The sequence below is a fragment of the Podarcis bocagei genome (genome assembly GCF_964188305.1).
Source record: "Podarcis bocagei genome assembly, chromosome: 11".
Taxonomy (NCBI): domain Eukaryota; kingdom Metazoa; phylum Chordata; class Lepidosauria; order Squamata; family Lacertidae; genus Podarcis; species Podarcis bocagei.
Genome location: NC_138136.1, coordinates 30,026,172 through 30,031,469, shown reverse-complemented (window position 1 = coordinate 30,031,469; position 5,298 = coordinate 30,026,172).

Sequence of the window (5,298 nt, the reverse complement as noted above, 5' to 3'; positions counted from 1 at the left end):
GCACTCCCCCCCCCCCTGCAGTTTCCAGAAAGTGGTATTCAGAAGCATACGGCCTTCAACCGCTGGTAAAATTTCCCTCTCTGAACATACAGTTTGGTAAGCTGCAAATATTGGTGTGTGTTTTTTTGTCTGAAATTCCACCATGAAAGACACCGGAACCCTTCCCAGAGAAAGGTAACAACCATGATAACCTTCTGGGAAAGTGAGGTCAGCATGGTGCAATTGTGCTGGTGGAGTCAATCTGGTGCTCCTGTCAGTGTGTTTGCACCATGCTGACCACCCTGTTGCTTTATCCTTTCCCACTCCTTCCTGGTAAACAGCAGTGACTCAAATCTCAGGAGGTCAGGTGAGCACCACTGCCACACCATGCCATCCACTGCTGCTCTTTAGATTACACTGGTCTCCTCTATCATCAGCTTGAATCCTGCACTTCTCAATGTTACAGCACAGTTCCCAATGTTCTCAAAATATATCAAAACACACCTTTAAATATGTATTTTAAGAAAATGTACTTATTTAAATATCTATGAAAATAATATTTGAATAATATTTTGATATGATTTTTAAAACTGAAGATTAAAGCAGGAATAAAATTATGGTTAAAAGCCTACGAAATTGACAAGGATGCAGAAATGAACCCATTCCTAATTTGCATTTGTATTTTCTCTCTTTTTTTTTTTTAACACTAATGACAGTGAGATTAACCAACACATAATTCTCCTCTGTTGATCCAGTAGCTAGCTAACTAGCACTTCTTTAAGGCAACATGTTTAAGACCTGAGTTTTAAAACCAGCATAAGACCATTTCCCTCCATGGGGAGTCCTCTGAGATAATTTCCTTTAATAATACTCATTTTCTCTAACCTTTACCTAACAAAAAGAAATCACTGCAATATAAAAAGAAATGTATTTTAGCCTGTTGGGTTCCTTGCTCACTTTTCCCGTAATCGCTTGCAGGAACAATCCAATAGCAGGAATTCATGCTCCAGCAGTTGCCAGTTTTAACCTGAAATTCTTCATGAGACACTTATTGCCTAGTAACTGGCAGCCTGATGCTGAAGGCAGACTTAAGCATGCCTAAGCCCATAAACTGAGCTGCGAAGGAGTTATGAGTAAAGCACAAAAATACGAAAAGCATACAGGCCACCTGTCACATTAATGAGAGTTTTGTGGTGCTCCTGTTCCATTCCGATGCCTTCTCTGTGAGAGTCTGGAAGTCATTCTGTAGAGTCTTTAAAAAAAAAAAGAAAAAAAGATGTCTTTAAAAAGGTTAATGACAACTGCTGGCTCTCTGGGGAGGTGGCTGCTTAATACTTTGAAATAACACTTGGCTGAATTCTAAGAGAAAAAATCAGTATATTAAAGGCTATGCCTACACCTCTTCAGCAATTGTGTAGCATTGAGTCTGGGGAGCCAAACATGGGAGATGCTCCTCTCACTTCTTAATGGATTCATGGCACGGTGACTGTTTCTTGGGCAAGGGAGATTCAGCTGAAGAAATTGCCATGGGATTTTCTTGGGTGGACCATAAGAGCTAATTATGAAGCCACTTAATCGGAAGGCTATTAAAGTGAATGGGCCTGAAGATAATGAAGTGCTTCTAGACTTGCAAGCTAATCCATATTTATGTAACCCAGATGCTACACCCAGGAAATGGCATCTGCCCGAGTCATGGTAGAAACAGTGATGGTTGTGCTAGACATCATGGGAGGCACCAGTCATGCAGGGGGCTGGCAACCATTGGCCAAACAAGGATCTCCCACCCCAACTTTCCCCTCTTCATTGCTTGACTCCTGTCATCAACACATACCATTTTTTCCCTTTCAGAGAGCTTAACATGTGGGACATAACTCACCAACCTATAAATATACTTCATCCCTTTGGTGCCTACCTCCCCCCCCCCTTTTTGTGGTGGGGTATAAATAATAATAATAATAATAATAATAATAATAATAATAATAATTAATTAATTACTGCTAGACATAGAGAGTAAACCCATGAGATCATCTCAGTAGATTGTGAATTTCACACTAGTTTTTGATGGACAGTACCACGTTACTAAGATATCCATCTTTGACTGTATTCTGACCGCTTTTCTATATGCATTTTCCAAACATATGCAGGGAAATGTAACAGCAGAAGCCATTTATCCCTGCATTAGAAGCTGATGGGCTGTGTTTTGATTGTCTTTAAATGAAGTGCAGAAGCAAACATTGCCAGACTAATGTCATAAAGTGCAAGAGGTCTTGGGGATTTGAACCAAAAATTCAAGGTCTGAGGCTTGGATCTAACCTTGTGAGCCAGCATGGCTTTTGTAGGGCAAGGCTTCATGTGCAGAAGAGGACAGGGATGTACAACATTGGCCCCTGAAACTAGCTGGCAGTATGAAGCCTCTGGATTTGGCCAGACCTGGAACCTGGCTTTCAGCCCTTTGCCTGTCAACAGACCAGTACCTTCTGGTCCCTGCATTTCAAGCTCTTGCTTCTCCAGTTTCAGTTTTCCATCTCCAGCTGCTGACCTCAGAAGCTCTCAGCTGGAGGACACACCCAAGTTGTGTCCTGGGCATAAGTGACCACAGCCCTGGCCTGACCCTGATAAAGTCTCTCCTTTTATTCTGGTTGGATGGTTTAGGTCCGGTAAGCAACCTGCAGCAATCAAGAAATCCAGAGTGGAATTGAGTGCAGAATAATAAAAAATACATTTAAGTGGGCAAAAAGATTTACAGTCTTGGCACCATTCACAGCAGAGCAACATAATAGGCCATTGCATCTCCAGTACTTAACAGGGTTAGGAAATGAGGTTGAGAATCAATGGCTTGCCTAAAGACATCCAGTGAGTTCCTGGTTAAAGTAGACAAAATTCCTGCTCTCCACTGAACAAGTCATTTGGATTTGATCAACTAAAAGCAAACAAGTTCCTGATATATACATTTATACTGTCATCCCAGGACCCAGACCCAACTCTATACCAAAAAAACAGTGCAGGTGTGGATTGTCTTGTTCACCTTTTAAATACATAGTTTTGACTGCATTTGCAGCCCATTTTAAGCTTGTATGCTGACCCCTTTCATTTGCTTGAATGCCTGGACGTGACCACAATCACTCGCACCCAGAGTTTGTTGAATGGGCAGTGGGCACTGACTTCGTAAAATTTCCCATGGGGTGTGGGGAACCAAACAGTAAGGTGGAAGCCCTACACACTCTTACCTGGGATGTAAATCCTATTGAATTCAATAGGATTTACTTCTGAGTAGGCATGCATAGGATGCAATGTGGGCCACGCAGCTGGTTTCACAAGTGAAGGTGAAGCATTTGTGTTACTGTTTTCAGCTCCGAAAGGTTAGTTGAAAAATTTGACTGGGGCACACACCTGCTAACGTGCAACCCAAGAGATCACCTGCCTCTAAATTCGCCCTTGTTTGGACTTTAAGAAATTCTAAATGAGAGAAGTAGCCAATCAAAGCCAATGGCCTTCTATTCCAATTTTCCAAATAGATGGGAACAAATTAGGACTCCCCACCCTGTGAAATGCTATATTTCAGAGATTTGTGAAATCTGTCCCCATCAGTCTCATTAACTATGTGAGTTACAGTTCAATTCTATACATGTTTGCTCAAAAGACTAATTGATTTGAATAGGGCCTTCTGCCATTCAGATGGGTAAAGGACTGCTGCCTTAGTATCTCAGTTCATACAATACATATAAAGCACGCTTAGACCACTGTGGCTTCCGCAAAGAATGCTGAGAACTCTCATTTGTTCCTGTTGCTGACAGTTGTTAGGAGACCTTTCAGAGCTACAATTCCCAGCACCCTTAACAAACTACAGTTCCCAGGATTCTTTAGGGGAAGACATGATTGTCAAAGTGTTATAACTGGATGTATAGTGTAGGTACATAATGTACATGAGTTACGTTTTCATGGGGCTATCTATAGTGATGACTATGCAGTTATTTAAAGACAACCCATTAACTAGCTCTGGGACTCTCCCTTGATTTTCACTTAGCTAATTCAGAATAACATTCTGTTGGAACACAAACCCTGCTTCTTGCTTGAGGGAGCTGACATTTCCAAGCCAGACAGTGCTTTGACTTCCTTGATTTCCGTACCAATCACATGCATTCTATTTCTGCCATTCATAGCTGAGATATTTCTTGGAAGAGTTCAGCCGGCAGTCACCCCAGTGAAAAGGTGAATGACGTTTATTAGCTCTTATAGATTGCTTTTTATGGAGCCCATTAAGTAGCACGGAGGGGGTGGGTGAATATGCTTCAGTTTCTCACATACAAAGTGAGAACTTTGAAGGCAGGGTGTAATGACAGAGTCTGCTTATGATAAAACCGTAAAACCTATCAGTTGTTTTGTGACGGCCGGAGGGGTGGGAGAGACTAGATGTGCACTTGATGGACCCCCTGTCACATTCCCCAAATTCCTGCAGCCCTTCGTGCATTGGAGGGTGAAGGGGGCACCCATGGGATTTAGAACCCTGATTATTTGGGATCTAAGTCATGCAGGGAACCTCTGCGACTTGGACAAGTTTCCCACTGTGAACGTTCAACTTGGTTCCATTGGGGGCTGCAGGGATGGGCCATCAAGAAAGCCACAAAGCAGGGAAGGCCAATGAGTTGCCTAGCCTTTCTGGAGATTCACTCACCGAGGGGCAAATGTCACGGCTAAAAGTTGGCCGCTGTTTCTTTAATGCTTAAAAAGCTGGGTCAGAATGAGTCAGCGGCCTGCACCGAGTTGTGTATATAGAGTGAGAAATGTTAGTTTGTTGTTGGGTTGGTTGGTTGGTTGGTTAGTTAGTGAGAGCTGGTAGTGTTTATGTGTATACAGTTGGTCAGTCGCTTTTGCAGAAAGACTTTTAAGAATAAAAGCAGAAAGTACTCTGCAAGGATATTCTTGTGGACTCTTTTATGCCGACAAGGGTCCGAGGACCAGGCTGAGGCGACAAAGGGAGATCAGAACCCTTTCTTTTCTTTTTTTAAACACACACTGACAGCAAACACCTTCATGAACAGGGCTGTAGCTGCAATGGCTCCATGCTCTGCATGCCTGTTGCTGAGAATTGCTTGCAGGTTTCCCACAGGCATCTGGCTGGCTGGAACGAATGAGCCATTGGTCTGATCCAGCCAGCTCTTCTCATGTTCTTCTATTATGTAATGTTTGGGTCTGTTGGCTATTTCGCTTGAGTTTATCAGTTAATGTGCATCTCACTTGCGCCAGGTGAACTTGGTACTTTAACAAGCAGGTAGTGCTTGTAAATCTTATCTAAGAATGTGTATTTCTTTGCTCAGTGAC